Genomic DNA, 20,748 nt, shown 5'->3' with positions numbered 1-20,748 from the left:
TGCTAAATCTGTCTTTTCTCTGATCCCATCAGATTATATACACGGAAAGAGGGCTCAATCATTTGACCCACTGGCCTGCTCCACCTTCAATAAGATCATGACCCAATGATAGCCTTAATTCCATTTTGCCTGCATAGCCCTTGACTCTTGTAGATCAGAATTGTGTCTGACACAGCCTTGAATATATTCAATGACCCAGCCATGACTGCACTCTAAGAAAGAGAATCCCAAAGACTAATGAACCTCTAAGAGAGGATTTCTCCTTCTCTCTTCTTAACTGGGAGATGCTTTACTTAAAAACTGTGTCCCCGGTTGGAAGCATCATGTCAGCATCTACTCTTGTCCAGCCCCATCAGAAACTTCTACAGTCCTCATCCAAATTGAGACAACTGCACCCCTCAAAGGAATAGGAGTTTTGCAACATGAAAATCGATAATAAAGATGCAGGCAAAGCGACATGATGACCAAAGGAAATTCAACTTGCAAACCAAAAGATTAGAACTGATGCTGAGGGTTTTGCCACAAAATGCAGCATTCTGTAAAATGGAGGGAGGAGATCCTGCTCTCCTCATTCCTGATGAAGGGCTCTTGCCCGAAACGTCGATTCTCCTGCTCCTCAGATGCTGCCTGACCTGCTGTGCTTTTCCAGCACCACACTCTCAACTCTGATCTCCAGCATCTGCAGTCCTCACTTTCTCCATGCTCCCCTTTTCCCTGCCCCACCTGGTGCAGAGCCCCTTGAATGTGAGAACAGACCTGACTGGGGACCCAGCAGCTTGTAGTGAGGTTTTTCAGTAGAACCTTCACAAACATATATCTTTCTGCAATGGAAGTTGAAGCTACAAATTTCAAGGTTGCAACAGATTTGTAAATTTGCCCCAATTGGAATGAGTGCCTGGCGTTTTGTTTAATTCATTCCTGGGATGACGGCCTCACTGACTAGACCAGCCATTTTTGACCATCCCTAATTGCCCAGAGGGCAGTTAAGAGTCAACCACATTGTTGTGGGTCTGGAGTCACATGTAGTCCAGACCCGGTAAGGATGGCAGATTCCTTCCCTGAAGGACATTAGTCAACCAGATGGGTTTTTGCCGATAATCGAAAATAGATTCATGGTCAACATTAGACTCTTAATTCCAGTTTTTTAAAAAAAAATTGAATTCAAATTCCACCACCTGCTGTGGTGGGATTCAAAACCAGATCCCAGGAATGTTACCTGGGTCTCAGGATTTACAGTCCAGCAATAATACCACTAGGTTAGCACCTGCCCAACAGAAGATGAATCTACAAATTTCAAGCTCATAACAGTTTCGTGAATTTGCCCCAGTTGGAATAACTGCCTAAATACATCTCCATAGGTGATGCAAAGGGGTGAAATTTACCTTTAGTGCTGGCATGAAACCAGCAATAGCAGATTAATCACTTTGTAGATGATATTTGGCAGCTATCCGCTCAGCTACTTTCCAATTTCCAGTTCTTCCCCCTTTCTTGCCCTTCAGTGCTTTCACACTGAAGTGGCTGGTATCCCTTGGAGTTCAATACGAAACATCGATTTTTCTGGTCCTTGGATGCTGCCTGAACTGCTGTGCTTTTCCAGCACCACTCTAATCCAGAATCTCTTGGAGTTCACCTGCTCATTGAGCAGGACATTCATAGGAAAGGAAAGCCAAGCCAGCTGATTCAGGTCCCCCCAAGGTCAGCTATAAATGATAACATCCATCTTCATAAATCAGCAAAGATAAGCCATTGAATACTTTGCTGCTCATTCAGCCCAGAAGCACAGGCAAGGACCTGTGGAGAGCCAGCCAGAACTTGACATTTCTTGCAATGGACACGAGAGGGAGACATTCACTACAGGCAGAGGCCCCTGGACCAAGAGAGATTAAATTTGATACACAAACCCTGTCATTGTATAAACACTTGCAAATTAATAAAGAAGACATCTGTTGTACTGTTTTTTCAATGATTCATGAGCTATCCTAGGCCTAATTTGTTTAATATGTTCTATTTGATCTATAATGTAAGTCTTATCTAAAAATATGGTTGATGAGAAATGAGGGCTTAACCGGTCAAATGAAAGTGAGTTGTGGTTTTAACAATAATTGCGTGTCACTAATAATCCAAGGGAACTGTTCCTTCTGCTGCTGTCCTGGAAGGGGTTTGTGTGAATGAAATGTGAGTGACTCTCAGGAAAAACTACCAGTTCTTATGAAGAAAACGCATGGTAATTATAAATAGATAGGATGAAAGGAACATGCTGCCAAGTGGAAACCTACTTGACTCAGGACCCAAATGTTCACCGGCAACATTGATCCAGAAGGACAATTAAATGACCTTCGGAAATATACTTGAAGTAGTCACATATGTGCCATTCATTCCTGTAGTCTCCTGCCTGTCTCTGAATTTGCTGAACAGACTATAGCCCAAAGCTGCAGTTACATGCTGATTACAGCCTGAACTACATCAATAGTGGCGCCTGTTGCAACATTTCCCACACTTATTATACACACCTACTCTTTCATCTCAGCCCAGTGTATTGAGTTGTGTGTTTTATTCCTCATTTGTTATAGTCCTTTTTAAACTGGTTTCCAATTGATGATTTTCGACTTTCATCGTTCACCAATCATATTACACATATACCTTCTGCAAATAGAAGGGAGTGGGAACACCTTCAGGAAATAGGAATTGCTACAGATTACACGTGTTGTAGATATGTTCTTTGGTCAGTTGTTCCCGCAAGCTGTCTGAGCATCCTTTGTCTGATTGTGACACACACTGTCTTCATACCTGGTGATATGATGAATGTCACTGGGGGAGGGTTAGCTGCAACAATAGTACTCCTTGTGACTTGAAGCAGATGGTTATGTCTTTTGTCTGCAAACTTGAGTGATCTCTCCAAAGACAGCCTGAGATATAGACCAGTGAGACAAGATATTAGACCTACTGGATATCACATTAAAATGAACATTTGAAACAGTAGTTATGCCCAGTGGACACTTCAATCAATTTATGCAACTTATTAGTGCCCTTGTTAGGATATATACTTTGACATTTTGAGACACTAAGGGGAATCCACCAGCAACTGAAAGAACTCTGTCTCAAAGCAGGAGTCAACAAAATCCTCAGAAGACACTGATTACTAAAGCATCTGCTAAAAATGCCATGTACAGACCATAACAAATCAACAGGTGCTTGAACTTACAAGAGCAGAAAGAACTCTTAAAAAGTGACAACCAGACAAAAAAAAGTCAGTAGTTGTGCCATTTGATCAGAGCTGAAAAGCTGCACAGACCTCTTCTAGAGGGCAAAGTGGGGGCGGGGGTCAGGCTGCAGGAATACGGGTCGACTGAGACATATTGGGTGATGGAGGTCATAAGAGCAGTTGCAGAAGAATTACAGCGGATGTGTGACGAAGATATATAACAGACAAACCATGTCGTATCACGGTAGCAGATCCTCTGGCAATAGGAGCAGCAGCATTCAATATTTATGAATTGATGTGAAATGCTTCAGTTACAAGTTCACTTAAACATCAGATTTGTGACTGTGCTTTTATTACATTTACACCATGACAAGTATGTGTGCAAAGTGAAGCATTTACAACAGCGAGAGGCAGCGACTATTTCTCATAGTCGCTTGCAAGTTGATCTCTATCTCGCTGGTGGTGGCATTAACTCACTTTGTTTGAATGCTATGACAATCGAGGGCCAAAGTCCATTATTATCGCAGGTGTGTGTTGCTGCAGTATCCATAGTTTCCAACATTCACTGCTTGTCTTAACTGATTTAAGAGTAGATCGCATATCACTGCACACACCCACAGTCTGAGGCCTTTCTGAGTTCACACACAGAACATTCTGTTGCCTTTGAATTGCAAGCTGCTACTCAAGCATTGTAAGTTAGTCAGATGGCAAAGAAAGGCAGTTAGAAAGAGAATGCATGCCCAGGCAATCAGTGTGTTCAAACAGTGACATTGGTTTGGTTGAGATGAGAGGCTGATTTGTTATACACAGACTTAAGGTTTACAGTGTGTCCTGCTTGCACACCAAGTTGACATTTCCTTTTCCAAATCTATAAGTGACCGTCTCATATTGTTCAATGGTACCCACTCAGGAATAGGGTACATTTCACCCAGAAATGGGGAACCTTTTCACTGAGTGAGGGTTCTTTATGGATGACAGTTCCCAGTTTGGAATCTAATCAATTGCAAAATTATCGCAAACAAGTCACAAACAATTCAGTCCATGCCACCAGTTATATATACATAATTTTGCAGTGACCAAAGCTGGAGTATTTTGAAGTTCTAAACCATGGTCCAGCTGTAGACACGCTGGTTCAGGACAGACAGTGACTCTGTTCCACACAGCTTATGTTCACAATGAAAGAGCCTGAGGACAAGAATTAGATTCTGCTGTGATTCTTATCATGGCTGCACGATAAGCGACCACTTTAGTAAGGGAAAGAGATTTTCTGGTGTTCTAGCTTGCCATTAGAGAAAATGAAGAGACAAAAAAACAGCAGATGCTGGAATCCAAAATAGACAGGCAGGAGGCTGGAAGAACACAGCAAGCCAGGAAGCATCAGGTGGAGAAGTTGACGTTTTGGGTGTAACCCTTCTTCAGGACTAATGATTACATTGACTTCTCCACCTCCTGATGCTGCATGGCTTGCTGTGTTCTTCCAGCTTCCTGCCTGACTATATTGGAGAAAATGAAAGCAATTTCAAGATGGAACCAGGTATTGATGTTACAATGATGGTAAAGTAACAGCATCCATCATTGTTACTCTTCTGAAACTGACAGCAGGGTTTAGGGACCTCATGAGCACAGTTAAACATAGAGGTCACAACTGTCTGTCAGTGCTTTTGAATTCCCCACAAGAGGTAGTCAAATAGATGGGAATTTGTCCTTTTGCACTCTTGGTATCACAATAAAAATCTTGAAAAAAAATTAATCTCGTTGAATAAGGTATAAATCATGGTGTATCATATATTCTTACAGTGCAGAAAAGGCCCTTTAGCCCATTGAGTCTGCACTGACATAACTACCACCAAAAGAGGGCTAATCGCAATTTCCTGCACTTGTCCCATAGCCTTGCATGTTATGATAAAATATCATTTTTATAATTACTATGGAACTACCTCACTGACATTGAAAACTCATTGTATATTGTGATATAACAAATTTTGCCATTATGATGAAGAAACGTCACATATTTAAAGTTATTGTTTATCAGTTTGTTTTTAAAGTTTATGATATTCCAATTTTTAATTTAATCCTATGGATATATATTTTTCACTGTATTTAAAATTTGCAATTGAAAATGAGAATTTCAATGTTTATTACCTCCTGCTATGCTGTCTGTGAGAATACTTCAAAGTGAATGGTTGCTGACTATCATTATCGCTGGATGTGTGGAGATCCCTTTTTCTTGGTGCCAGATTGAAATTGACATGGTGAAGGATGACATCTTGTCATTCAAAGATTGCTTGATCTTTGAGGGTAACCTTCTTCGAGGTCATCCGTGGCCAATATTTTTGCACCCAAGATTAGAATTAATGCTGCATTGAAGACATTTTTAATGGTGAGTGCGCATGTGTACTATTGAAATGAACACAATATATGTTAGGAAGGCTGACTGATCAAATAGACAAGAGTGTGGTGCTGGAAAAGTACAGCAGGTCAGGCAGCATCTGAGGAGCAGGAGGATAGATGTTTCGGGCAAAAGCCCTTCATCAGGAATGGGGCTTATGAGCCAATGGGTGGAGTGATAAATGGGAGAGGGGTGGGGCTGGGGGAAGGTAGCTGGGAATGCAGTAGGTAGAGGAAGGTGGAGTAATGGTGATAGATTGGAGAGGAGGAGGTGCAGATAGGTGGGAAGGAAGATGGACAGGTAGAACAGGTCATGAGGGCAGTGCCAAGTTGGAAAGTTGGATCTGGGATAAGGTGGGAGGAGGTGAAACGAGGAAACTGGTGAAATCAACATTGATCCCATGTGGTTGGAGGGTCCCAAGGCCGAAGATGAGGCATTCTTCCTGCAGACGTCAGGCAGTTAGGATTTGGCAGTGGAGGTGGCCTGGGTCCTCCTTGTCCGTGGTGGAGTGAGAGGGGGAGTTGAAGTGTTTGGCCACGGGGTGGTGGGTTGATTGGTGCGGGTGTCCTGGAGATGTTCTCTGAAGCGTTCTGCAAGTAGGTGTTCTGTCTCCCCAATATAGAGGAGACCGCATCGGGAGCAATGGATCCAGTAAATGTGTGGAAGTGCAGGTAAAGCTCTGATGGATGCGGAAGGCTTCTTTGGGGCCTTGGACAGAGGTGAGGATGGAGGTGTGGGTGCAGGTTTTGCAGTTCCTGCGATGGCAGGGGAACGTGCTTGGAGGGGATAGTCGGTTGGTGGAGGGCGTGGACCTGACAAGAGAATCGCGGAGGAACACAGATCAGGGTGGGGAGGGAAATATATCTCTGGTGGTGGGGGTCTATTTGTAGGTGGTGGAAATGGCGGAGGATGATGTGATGTAAAGGGAAGCTTGTGGGGTGGAAGGTGAGGATGAGGGGGATTCTGTCCTTGTGGCTTGGAGGGGTGGGGTTTGAGGGTGGAGGTGTGGGAAGTGGAGGAGATGTGCTGGAGGGCATCATTGACCACATGAGAGAGGAAATTGCGATCTTTGAAGGAGGCGGCCATCTGGTATGTTCTGTGGTAGAACTGGTCCTCCTGGGAGCAGATAGGTGGAGGTGGAGGAATTAGGAATAAAGCCAATTTCCGTAAAGACCATTTCCTTCATGACTCTCTTGTCAGGCCCACGCCTCCTACCAACCCACCCTCCCTTCCTGGCATCTTACCCTGCTACCGCAGGAATTGCAAAATCTGTGCTCACACCTCCCCCCTCACCTCTGTCCAAGGCCCCAGAAAAGCCTTTCAAATCCAAGGCCTGTGAGAAGATTTGTAGCTCGGGTGCTCGTTGTTGTGGTTTTGTTCGCCGAGCTGGAAATTTGTGTTGCAAACGTTTCGTCCCCTGTCTAGGTGACATCCTCAGTGCTGGACAGCTGGAACTGACAACCGGAAGCGGCAGAGACAAACCACTATAAATGGTGGAGGAAACATCACGAAGCGCTTCACAGGAGGCTCCCAAGCAATGAGGATGTCACCTAGACAGGGGACGAAATGTTTGCAACACAAATTCCCAGCTTGGTGAACAGAATCACAACAGCCTTTCAAATTCATCAGAATTTTTCCTGCACTTCCACATGTTATTTACTGTATTCGTTGCTCCCGATGCGGTCTCCTGTATAGTGGGGAGACAGGACCGCCTACTTGCAGAATGCTTCGGAGGACATCTCTGGGACACCAGCACCAACCAACCCCACCATCCCATGGCTAAACACTTCAACTCCCCCTCCCTCTCCTCCAAGGACATGCATGTCCTGGGCCTCCTCCATCACCAAACTGCAATCGCCGGACACCCGAAGGAAGAACACCTTATCTTCCGCCTTGGGACCCTCCAACCACATGGAATCAATGTGGATTTCACCAGTTTCTTAATTTCCCGTCCCCCCACTTTATCCCAGATCCAACTTTCCTACTCGGCATTGCCCTCACGACCTGTCCTACCTGTCCATCTTCCTTCCCACCTATCTGCTCCACCCTCCTCTCCTACCTATCATCTTCACCCAGACCTCCATCTACCTATTGCACTCCCAGCTACCTTACCCCCAGCCCCACCACCCCTCCCATTTATCTGTCCACCCTCTTGGCTCACAAGCCTCATTTGCCCGAAACATCAATTTTCCTGCTCCTCGGATGCTACCTGACCTGTTGTGCTTTTCCAGCACCACACTCTTGAAACTGATCTGCAGCATCTGCAGTCGTCACTTTCTCCTGACTTATGAAATACTAAACCATTAGTTGTTTGAACAGCAAGTCCCATTAATGACTCGCTGGATGCTTGATCCATCAAGTGAAATCACATGTGTTTTATAAATCAGACATAAGGGAACTTAGACAGCTATTCAACAAATATTTATTTCCTGAAGCATTCTTTCACAAACCTGTTATGGTTTTGGTCTTTTGTTGAGGCTTTGAAACCTTATCTCATGGTTTTACTGTTTGAAAGCCCATGACACACAAATGACCTTTAATACTCCACAGGTGGTGATGTCATTTGAGTGAAGTAATTCGGCTCCAATTTAATAATATCTACAATCTCCGAAAGCTCAATGGGAACTGTGGAGAAAAAGACTAGGAATAATCTGTTCCCTTTCTAAAAGCCAACACAACATTCAGTTTACAATTTAAAAAAAAACACGTATGAGAACAGGCAAAACAAAAGGCATCGGCTCTTTACCTCAAAAGAAATCCCACCATTTGATATGCCTCTAATTGCAGTCTCATGCTGGTGGTGGGTTGAGTTCAGCCGCCAGAAAACCTCTCAAAATGACATTCTGAGAATCTGTATTGTTTCAAGGTCAGGCATGCAGCAAGTTAGCGATATACTTCACTGTTTATAATCACTGATGCAGTATTCAGCCTGATTATTTTGATGCTCTGTCAGCAATACATCGTTTTGATTATCAACGCTTTTCTGTTGTACAGAAATTATACATTATAAACGGTGATCAGCTCCTGCACCCAAAACAACAACTTTGCCCTCAGTGTCCTGGCTCCCCAGCCTCCATGTAAACCCTGAAGGTCTGATTTCTGTCTCATTTAGTGAGACAGACTATCAACGAATCCATTTGAGCACAGAAAGCCAGATTATCTGGCACTCTCAGAATAGCTATCAAGCGACTTGTTTTTCGTCCATTTCAACTCTCGACATGTTGCACTTGGACTCAGGGATTATGTTCCTCCACTGTCCACCTACAATTACTGACTTTATTCTTTCTAAAGCCAACTGGCACCTACACTGGAACATTTCAGCAATACTTTTGATTTATATGGGCTGCAGACTCACCAGAGGTCCCCCCGTCACCCCACTGTGGCAACCGATCTACCCAATGTTACCATCATATCAATGGTGATGGGATGCCAGATTTAATCGTCCATTCAAGGAAGGACCTCTGTCAATGGTAGGACAGTGGATGAGCAATCCTCTGCTACCTTCCTCACTGACTGGATCATGATAGAGGTGGGAAGGTGGCAGAGTACCCACCCATCATTCTCTAACCCAATTTAATACCTTCCTGCCTCCAAACAGCCCAAAGGAAAACCACCTAGTATCTACTCATTTCTGCACCCCCCTCCCCCCCCCCCTTTTCAGATTTGTCAGATTATCTGCTGCAACGGGTCTTTGGGGCATTTTATATGGTGCTACATTTTAAAATTCCTTCATGGGATGAGGGCATCGTTGGCTTGGGCATTTATTGCTGATCCCTAATTTGGACAAAAAGGAACACTTAGAGAACTTGGACACAGTCCTTAGACAATTCATCAGAGCAGGCATATGCCTTGGAAGGGAAGAATGTATGTTGCAGGCACTCCAAATGGCCTACTTGGCCTACAGAGCCAATAAGACCAAGTTACCCTTTTGGAAGATAAAGTGAGGACGATCAAAGGTGCCAAGGCTCCCACGTCTGTACTGGAGCTTAGGTCTTTCCTTGAGCTAGTGAATTATTATTGAAGGCTCATACATAACCTGGCCCCCATCCTGGCACCTTTACATCAATTCCTAAAAAACTGTGAGCCTTGGAAATGGTCTTGTAGCCAAGCCATAACTTTCAGCGAAGTGAAGAAACAGCTCTCATCCTCTCAGGTGGCAGTTGGTGCACAGTGCTCCCAAGCGAGATCTGTATTGATATGCGATCCCTGCCTGTATGAAATTGGGGTACTATTAGCTCATGGGACAGGAATGCCCAATAGCTTATGCGTCCAGGATTTTGACTAATGCAGAGCATAAATGTGCCCAGGCAGGGGAGGAAGGTTTGGCGGTCATATTTGGAGTCAGGAAGTTCCACCAATATCTTTAGAAATTTAAATTTGCAATAATAATGGACTTCAAATCTCTGCCAGTCTACTTAAAGAGGACAAGGCAATGTCGCCCATTGTTCAGACTGAATTCAGCAGTGGCTTCTAATACTAAGTGTGACTAATTACCATCCAGGAGGCCAAATCACAAATGCGGATGGATTGAGCCACCTCCTGCTGGCAGATATACCCCGGTGATACCGCCATAGGAAAAATTCCAAAATGAGGTTGTTGGCAATAAGGTACATCAGGATTAGATGCCAACATAGTCATGTTGGTGGGCAGTGCCCAGAGTGTCATCGATGACAAAAAAATTACTGCCAGCAGCCAGCCCACATTTGTGGGAATGGCCAGATAAACCCTGAACTTGGTTACCCGTTGACTATGCAGGTCCTTTCATGGGCTCAGTGTTCTTAGTCATTGTGGATCTCCACTCAAAGTGGCTGGATGTACATAGAGTTCATTCGTCAAACATCGCAACAACAATAGAAAATCTTTTGGAATAGACAGACTCCCAGAAGTGTTGGTCACAGATAACGGGCCATCGTTTACCAGCAGGGAATTTCAGTATTTCCTAATGTCAAATGGTATTTGACACATAAGGACGGTTTCATACCATCTACTATCCAATGCTCTAGCAGAAAGAGCAGTTCAAACTTTGAAGACAGGCTCAAAGAAATAGCCTACAGCTTAACTAGGTAGAAAACTGTCCAGGTTCCTATTTGATTTTAGGACCAACACCCCCCCCCCACCCCATTCAATTTCAGGGGTAGCTGCAGCAGAGATGCTAATGGGGAGAGGACACTGTACCTGGTTAAGTTTGGACCTGGAGGGGGAGGGCAAAATGGCACCAGGAACACCAATGTCTGACACAAAACTCTGCTAAGCAAGAGGAACAGTTTATTTCAGAGGACAAAGTTTGATGCAGGAACCACAGGAATGGCCCTGCATTGATAAGAGGCATGACTGATGCATGGTCAAGTCCAGTAACATATCAAATTCGGGTAGGTCCAACAATCCTGAACAGACACGTGGACCAAATGAAAGCTGCAAACTTGCAAACGATGCAAAAGCAAAACTTGTGTGGTTCCTCAACAGCCTTTCTGACTGTTCTGGAACCCATGTTCATCATGGAACTCCCTGTTCATCAAGTGTTGAAAATACTTCAGAATCTGAGATGGCCAAGGCAAATGTCGCTGCCTCAATGCCCTTTGCTTCCTGAAGAAGAGAATGAATTTATTCGGATATGGTCTGGGCGCAAGAGGCAAGCTACTGTGCATTACAGTCTGCCCATATCACAGGCAGAGCTGGAGGAACTTGAGCCAGTGCTAAAATGTCCCAGGAGGAGCTACACAAAAAGGACCTGCCTATGTTTTCAGGTTCCAGGGGAGAGGGATGTAATGATTGTAACAAGGTCAGCCAAGTGGACCTCACAGAATATGAGTTCCTCGACTGGGGCTTTTAATCTGGTCCAATCAAGGAGCCCTGGCGAACAGCGTCAGACATCTTGCCACTCTGAGAACTGGCTCTGAGAGAGCTAGATCAGTGTCTTGGACTCTCTAAGTGTACGTCAAGGGAGACTAGGTGACAGGATACACTGAAATTATTTCAGGAAGGTTCTACTATCTTCAGAGGGTATGTTTGTACAGGTGGGGGAAGGCACCAGATGATAGTGGAGGAAGGCACCAGTCTCCTTCCTCCAGACTGGATCTCCTAACTCCCCACCCCTAACCATCCAATCCTCTTTCTCAGATGCTCGAATACACCCCCTACTGGATCCATTTGGGACTTTCACCGTGGGACTGCTTGTAGTTCTGGCAGTGCCCACTACTGAGCCCTTGGCACTGGTGATCAATTAGATGACTGGCAGCTCCATTATATCCATTCAACACTAGTTTAGCATTACTGGCATAGGGCAGGTTTCTAATCAGCCTGTTGGCTTGCCACTGTCTTTCCAGGGGGAGTGGGAGTGAATGTCTACCCTATCATTTAATTCTCCCCCTGCAGCGGGACTTGAGCCTAGAGCTTCCAGTTTGGAGGTAGTTATATTGTGCTATAAGAACTCTATTAACGATCTAATTGAATGACAGAACAGAGTGGATGGGCTGAATGGCCCACTCCTATTCATAAGTTCTCATTACGCTATAAAACATGTGCAGGTAGTCTTACTTTAATATCAAAAATGTTTCATTTCCCTCCGCAGCCTCTTGGTTTTTAATCATTGTGCAAATGAAGTAAGACACCTCATTCATTCCCCATTGTGCTGCCTGTTGATCTCAGTTAGGTAACTATAGTCAGTCTCAACACCTTGAGTGAGGAGCAGAGGAGACAAGCAGATTCTCCTACTCTTGGTTACTATCAGTGGTCTCTGGTATATGGGTTCAGGTTCCTCTGGGCTTTGATGCTGTTCTTTGGTGGTGTGTTTCCACGTTCTGCCAACATTAACAGTCACTGTTCACACCTGGATAATGTGGGCTGTAATGCAGGAAGACAACCATTATACAAGGAAAGAAAATCACTTCATCAAATTTCATCTGCATTGCCAAGTTGCCTCCCCTATTGATAGTGAGCTCTTTTCTCAGCAAGCTGCCTTCTGGGAATCATTTTTGTGTTCCAAGTTTGTATGCCCTTCAGAAAGGCAGTGGGCCCCTCAATAAAGTGAAAAATAACATCTCAACTTTCATCAGATTTTAAAGCTTATTTCCTGTCACCATTCTGTCATTACCCCGAGCTCCTATTAAAAGTGGACTTGAGAAAATTAACCAAGTACACTTGAGCAAAAACATTTTCATAGGGGTGTTAATTGGTCACCTCATTGATTTTCATTATATATCTTTTATTTCTCATTTCCATTATATGTCTTATCTTTTTTTTCTGATACTTTACTACAGTGATCTGCTCTTGTTTCTGATGTCTGGACAGTGAGTAGAAACAGGCTTTAATACTGCAGTTGATATTGCAGTCAGACATTAACCTGAAGACATCCAAGATGCTGATCAGGAGAAGGAACTCTGAATGATTTTAATCATACATTTCTGTCCTTCATCACCCCCAGGATGAAGCACCCAGGCTAGTTGTATAGCTATTGCAGCAATTCACCATAGCATCTCCTGAACTCCACTGCTAAGAGGGACAAGGGCTGCAGGCAGTCAGGAGCACCAGCATCTGCATATAATCCTCCAAGTCGTACACATTATTATTCAGGTTAATACACTCCATTGATACTGGGTCAAAATTCTGAAGCTCCTTATCCAGCATTGCGCATATTCAACGCATAAGTGTGCAGTTTAAGAAAGTGCCTCATATTCCACAAATACATTTTTAAAAAAATTAAACCTGGATTAGATCAGTTAACTAAGAACCGAGTGGAAATCACAATTTCAACTGACTGAGAACTCATTCACTTGCCCAAGATTAAAATAGTGGCCCCTATTTAGGAGGACTCAACTATGTTAAACCATTGGAGCCATTAATTTGACTGACTACATTCAATTATAAACGTCCCAGTCATGGAAGATTGCAGTTGTCATCATCAGGTGCATTTCAATAAACTGCAGATCTTACAAAAATTTTGAACTCATCACTGCACACGGAATTATGGTTCAGTGAAGCTCTGCTCAAGTTTATGTCAACCAACTTTAAGGGTTGCCTGAGGCAAATTCTTCAATAGGAATTAAACGGATGCACTGATTAGTGCCAAAATACAAGCCAATTTCAGCATTCCCCATGTCAAAATACATTGCAATATTCCTTTCAGTGAAGCAGAGACATTGCCCAAATTTTATTCTGAAGTCTTCCGTGTCAGGTGAATGTGTAATGTTTTTCTTTGAGCAATCCACTCTTTGGTGAACCTGGTCTCTTGTAGGGAAGCTATGTCAGTGCTCAGCCAATCATTTTCCACATTGATCATAACTGTTTTATGCACATTATTTGGCAACTGTAAATTGTCTATCTGTCTTTTACTGTTTTGCTGAAAAACATTGAGTTGAAGTGCTCCTTTGGGATTGATCCTTGTTGTTTCTGCATTTCTGCTTCATTCCATCTGAATGGCTTTCTGTAGAGTAACGTCTTCTGTGGACTGTTGTAAATCTGACAAAAACTCATCTGTAATTCCTGCCAGAATTCTGTCTCTTCTGAAGACTGTGTCTTTGTTGTGTGTTTTCTCATTAAATGAAATGCAGAAAGTACTGTTTTAGAAACCAAGAATTGCTGCATGGTTCGAAAGCAAGGAATTTGATATTCATTGTGAACACAGTACAGCTGTGGGTTACAGCAGTACTTGCAGATAGAGTCATAGAGATGTACAGCATGGAAACAGACCTTTCAGTCCAACCCGTCCACGCTGACCTGATATCTCATCCCAATCTAGTCCCACCTGCCAGCACTCGGCCCATATCCCTCCAAACCCTTCCTATTCATATACCCATCCAAATGCCACTTAAATGTTGCAACTGTATCAGCCTCCACCACATCCTCTGGCAGCTCATTCCATACATGTTCTACCCTCTGCGTGAAGAAGTTGTCCCTTAGGTCTCTTTTATATCTTTCCCCTCTCACCCTAAACCTACGCCCTCTGGTTCTGGACTCCCCGATCTCAGGGAAAAGACTGTCTATTTATCATATACATGTCCCTCATAATTTTGTAAATCTCTATAAGGTCACCCCTCAGCATCTGATGCTCCTGGGAAAACAGCCCCAGCCTGTTCAGCCTCTCCCTATAGCTCAAATCCTCCAACCCTGGCAACAGTCTTGTAAATCTTTTCTGAACCCTTTCAAGTTTCACAACATCTTTCCGATAGGAAGGAGACCAGAATTGCAAGCAATATTCCAACAGTGGCCTAACCAATGTCCTGTACACCCGCACCATGACCTCCCAACTCCTGTACTCAATACTCTGAACAATAAAGGAAAGCATACCAAACGCCTTCTTCACTATCCTATCTACCTGCGACTCCACTTTCAAGGAGCTATGAACTTGCACTCCAAGGTCTCTTTGTTCAGCAACGCTCCCTAGGACCTTACCATTAAGTGTATAAGTCCTGCTAAGATTTGTTTTCCCAAAATGCAGCACCTCGCATTTATTTGAATTAAACTCCATCTGCCACTTCTTAGCCCATTGGCCCATCTGGTCAAGATCCTTTTGCTGTCCACTACATCTCCAATTTTGGTGTCATCTGCAAACTTACTAACTGTACTTCTTATGCTCACATCCAAATCATGTATGTAAATGACAAAAAATAGAGGACCCAGCATCAATCCTTGTGGCACTCCACTGGTCACAGTCCTCCAGTCCGAAAAACAATCCTCTGTCTTCTACCTTTGAGCCAGTTCTGTATCCAAATGGCTAGTTCTCCCTATATTCCATGAGATCTAACCTTGCTAATCAGTCTCCCATGGGGAATCTTGTCGAACACCTTACTGAAGTCCATATAGATCATATCTACTGCTCTACCCTGATTAATCTTCTTTGTTACTTCTTCAAAAAACTCAATCAAGTTTGTGAGACATGATTTCCCACACACAAAGCCATGTTGACTATCCCTAATTAGTCCTTGTCTTTCTTGTGCATCAATGAAGCTTTGGTTGGCAACAAGAAGCTGATAGGTTTATGAATGAGTGACCAGTTATTAATGAAAAAGGCTTTTTGTCTGTCAACAACTATGTGATTACCAGCTTAGGGCTGGGAACAAGATAGAGAAAAGCCATCAGGGCTCCAGCAGCCAGGAGTTCTCTTTCCATTATCTGCAGTAGGCCACTTTAAAACTGAAGAAACCAGTTCATCTTTCCTTCAGCAGTTGCTGTCAGTTGTGATTTTTAATTAATAGATCAGAAATATTTTATTTGTGAACTAGCCACCCTGTGCCTCTTGCAAATCAGTGGAAGCATCCAGAGAAGGACAACCGAGAAACAGCGTCCTGACCAGCACAAGAACAGAATCATCTCAATAGATTTTGTGATTAGGAAACAATGAACTGCTTTCTCAATGATGCCTCCAACCATATTCTGTGTTTTCTGTCGTGTGTATATGTGTGTATGTCAGTTTTATATCTGTTTACGTGCAGCTAGATTCTAATTACTTCAAATAAATAGCTTTTTTCTTAAGTTTGGAAATTTAGTCCATTGTTCTCTCAACCTGCATCTAAACATTAGGTAAAATGGGGATATTTGCTATTGTTTAAAAAGATCTTTAACTTTTGTAACAACTCCCAGGCTTGATTTCCAGCATGGAATCCCAGTGAGTCATCACACCCTTATTAATTCTGCTTTGAATTCGCCATAGTCACATTTCTCACATAATCTCTAGATCTCACCAATAAATTAGTCTATGGATACCCTGAATGCTGAACTGCTCTACATAGTCGTGCTCTTTCAAAAATATTAATTCTGATGTTGAAATAATTATCAAAGACCTTAAGAACCTCTTCAAAAGTACCTATTGCTTCCTTTAACCCCTTGGTGAACTGTAATGACATCAGCTATATCTTTAATTGTGTGTAGAAATGTATTTACATGTTCAGCTTCTGATTTAATTTTGAATTTGGAAGGTATTCCATTTCACATAAATTGTTTTCTTCAAGATTACTAATTCTGCGTTCTACTTGACCTATCTCTGAAATGAAGTCTTCCTGACAATGATATTTCTGATGCCACGTCATCCTAATATGATGTTATATTTAGCTTTTTCAGCAACTTTATGTCACACTGTAGTTCTGCTGCTCTTTGTGCCTGCATTTTGCAGCTAAAATGGAGGATTTCAATTTGTCGTACCTAAAAGTAATGATTTTGCACATCATCAAATTCCAGTGCTTGTGATTTTAATAGCAATTCTCGCTTTGATTACTATTTTGCTGAATGATTTCCACTTCTTGCTGTTTAGGTAAACAATTTCTATTTTTATCAGGAGTCTGAAGAAGGATCGCGCTTGTTTTTTTCTATGGCCTGAATAGGTTCTCCAAACTCTCATTAAATCAGGTTTGCTTAGGTTTATAATCTGCTCAATGCTATTGCTTTATTTGATAGTTTTATGATGTCCCTGAGTCTGAAAACTCAGATTACAATCTCTTTTATGGTCATTCACATATTAACATAGAAGATAGGAGCGGGAGTAGGCCATTTGACTCCTCGAGCTTGCTCTCCCATTCAGTATGAACATGACTAATCATGGAAATCAATATTGTAATCCTACCCTCCCACCATATCCCTTGATCCCTTTAGCCACAAGAGCTAGATCTACCTCCTTCTTGAAAACAAATAATTTTTTTGCCTCAACCACTTTCTGTCATAGTGAATTCCATAGGCTCACCACTCTCTGGATGAAGAAACTTGTCCTCATCTCAGTCCAGAAGGCTTGCCCCTTGCCCTTAAATTATGATGCCTGGTTCTGGACTCTCCCATCATTGCAATATCCCGTCCTGCATCATTTATGTCCATTTATATATTTGTGCCTCATGCTATATAGTGGCAATGCTTAATTGGAACTGTAAGTTTTTTAATATCTTTTTTTTTGGTTGGATTACTCCATTATTCTAAAGCTTTCCCTGACTGATAACAGGTATTGAGCTTCACTCATGGAGCATCCAATGTCTGTTTGCTCTTTGCTGTACTCCAACTCAGAACCTCTTCCATAGACCACCACCTCACGGTGCAGCTGGGTCTGTTTGAGATCTATTAATTCTCCTTTTCTAGGGAGTTACTAACTCTCCAGGTCTGAAATGTCTTTACCATTCAATGGAGTACACTTCATTGTTGAGGACAGCCACAAGGACTTTTCTGTAAGATTCTTAGATCTTCAGCTCTTCGCTGCATATGACAGTGCTGTGTGATCAGAGTCTTAAGATGTCACATGATTGCCCATCATATGTTATAAAAGGTAAAGACAATGACTGCAGATGCTGGAACCACATTCTGGATTAGTGGTGCTGGAAGAGCACAGCAGTTCAGGCAGCATCCAAGGAGCAGCGAAATCGACATTTCGGGCAAAAGCCCTTCATCATATGTTATGGGCAGTCATTACAAGCCCATACCACGACCTACCATGGGATATGAACATGCCAAATCTCTGCACTGTATGGGCTGCAGCTCATGACAAAGGTTGTTACCATCATCCTCTTTGAATATAGGAAACAAAGGGTCTGCTCAGCCTACTGCGATAGAGGAAACAACCTTGTGGTCTAATTCTGTTTACCAGGATTTTTATCAGGATTTACTCCCTTAGCTTTCATCTCTCTGAGGTATCCACAAGGCAGGAGAGCTGTTTGCCCAGAGCTGGGAGTTTGGTTCATGAGTGCTAGGGTATCACACTCTGCCACAGGCCTGCACACGGCATCCTTGGGGACTAAACCACTTCTACATTCCTTGGAAACTTTAACCTGGGGTTGCAAGGGAACCGATTTCCATGTGTCCTGCTGAGGAGGCACAGCTGAGCCTACAGACCATATACTGCCAGGACGATTCTTACGCATTTGGCTCTCTTTTCCACATTGCTGTTTAGTAGGCTGAAACTGAGAGGCAAAGTACCATATGAAAGTGGAAAGCTTGCTAACACAAGCTTGCTAATGAATCTCCTCAACCTGTCTGGATGTCATTGACAAAGTTGAGATGTACTCAAACAATAATCACTATCTCTTCTTTCAAACATAGAGTTAGTACCTTTCAGTGAACTTGGAGTAGTGTGGGGAAGATCATAACAAGTATGCGCAATGTCATCCCATAGAGACACCAATCATAAAAGATTCAAATAGTTGAGGGAGAAATAGGTGAGAGAAATAAGATTAAAAACACAAAGTTCAAAACTTGAGAAGAAAGGGGCAGGCAGGCTGAGCAGAGTGTAAGCATGTGAAAAGGTAATTTTTGTTTAAAATAGATTTTAGATGTTGACGATATGGGATTGATATTACAGTGGTTGATGCCTGACTTCTGTATGTTGTTTTTATTATAATTTTAGTGTTACAGTTATTATACTTCAGGAGTTGTATATAAATAAACCCGAGGAAGGTTAGTTTCCCCATGAGTCCACCTGCAGTCTGAGGATTAATGGCCTTAACTGCTAACTTTCTCCAGATGTCGATGAACCTTTGTACGGAAGATATCTTCCTGAATTCCCTACTCACAGCCTGACAAGAGGAATGATTGAGGTTGCCTGAATTGGACACTGTCCATTTCTTGTGCTCTGTGCCTCACCCTAACAGAATAAGCATAATAATCTCCCTGCAGTGAGGCATACAGTAACCTTGCTGAAAGCTAACAAAGCACAGCTAACTCAGTTTTGGCAAGTTTCAGCACTGTAATTTTATAAATGCAATTCGTTACCTTCTGATTGGCAGGTGGAGGTCGATATGTAACTGCTGAAGCAGTCAGACCACCCATAAGCAAATCTAAAAATAGCCGAATTAAAAATATTAACTCATACAAGCGTAAGTGATGGCTTTGCTTAAAATGCATGACAAGGGTGAGTCGTATCCATAGTATAAACCATTGCTCACCAGGCCACACATGTCTCATGAAGCAATTAGTACAGCTCCCAGAGGCTGTTAACCATATGCACAATGAGCTTTTGATGAGAAATTTCTAATTAACCTGTAAAAGGAGGAGACCTCTGTTTAGGGAAAGCTGGCAGGAATCTAGCAGGAATCTCTTCCCTTCAGCCCAAAAGCCAAGAAGTGTCTCCTCTTTTGACAAACCACAAAACAGTAGATCTGCAAGTTATTGTTGCTGTAATCTTTCATTCTTCATTGAAGTTGACGTAAAAATTGTGAAGAAACCGGATGAAGTCATACGTTTAACCATAGTTACATTATTGTCAACACAAAGAAAGAAGCAAGATTCAGGAACAGTATGTGTGTCAGTTTGATCACTTGCAAAATGCCTAGTTTTGTGTGTGCAACTACTATATTATTGTTAAACAATTCAGCCTGTTAATTGGCAATATCTGGTACATTGTAAATCATTATTAGTTACAATCCTATTGAGCAATTGGACACTCACAAAGTTCTAAATAAAGTACCTCCAACCAGTGTCATCTCTGTAAAAGTGGTGAGTTTGAGCCGTGGAGATACAATGCTAGCAATGCACATTATGTGTGCACAGGGTGTGAGGACAAAATAAAATCTACCCCACTGGAAAAAAATGCATGAGATTACAAGAGAACCCTAAATACAGAGCCCTATACGGATGTGGATTACACCTCAAAATAGAAACTTACCAAGCAGAACTGGATAACCCTCCAGAGCAAATGCAGGGATGACAATGTGAGGTTACTCCATACCCATTTGGCAATACAGGGAGCATGCACATTTTGTGCTATTTGCTATTTACCCCTTGGTTGATTACGCCAGCACATCCCTTGCTGATTTCCCATGTCGAACTCTCTGCAAACTTGAGATCATCCAAAATTTTGCTGCCCATATCCTGACTCGCACCAAGTCCCATTCATCCATTGCCCTGTACCTACTGAACTACATTGATTCTCAGTTAAATAAGGTCTCTATTTTAGAAGTCTTGTCCTTGACTTCAAATCCCTCCATAGCCTTGCCCCCCTCCCCATCTCTAGAGAAGTGAGGACTGCACATGCTGGAGAGTCAGAATTGATAAAGTGTGGCACTGCAAAAAACACAGCAGGTCAGACAGCATCTGAGGAGCAGGAGAGTCGTTTCGGGTAGGACCCTTCATCAGGACTCTGTTGTAAGTGTCACTATTACGTTAGTTAAGCAGTCCAGCTCCGTAACCCTCTGGAACATTTGATGAAATCTGAAACCTTGGTTTCCAATTGTTGGGTTTTGTGTGAGATATTTGA

General features: G+C 42.8%; 1 protein-coding gene across 2 annotated transcripts in view; it reads left to right on the top strand.

Moving 5' to 3' along the window:
- slc9a5 (solute carrier family 9 member A5) overlaps positions 1 to 20,748 on the top strand; it is a 265,787-nt gene that overhangs the window by 199,475 nt on the left and 45,564 nt on the right. The gene's annotated exons all lie outside the window — the stretch shown is intronic.

Source organism: Hemiscyllium ocellatum, chromosome 17, assembly GCF_020745735.1.
Source record: "Hemiscyllium ocellatum isolate sHemOce1 chromosome 17, sHemOce1.pat.X.cur, whole genome shotgun sequence".
Lineage (NCBI taxonomy): Eukaryota > Metazoa > Chordata > Chondrichthyes > Orectolobiformes > Hemiscylliidae > Hemiscyllium > Hemiscyllium ocellatum.
The sequence above is the reverse complement of the archived record's forward strand: the minus strand, read 5'-3'. Positions and strand labels throughout refer to the sequence as shown.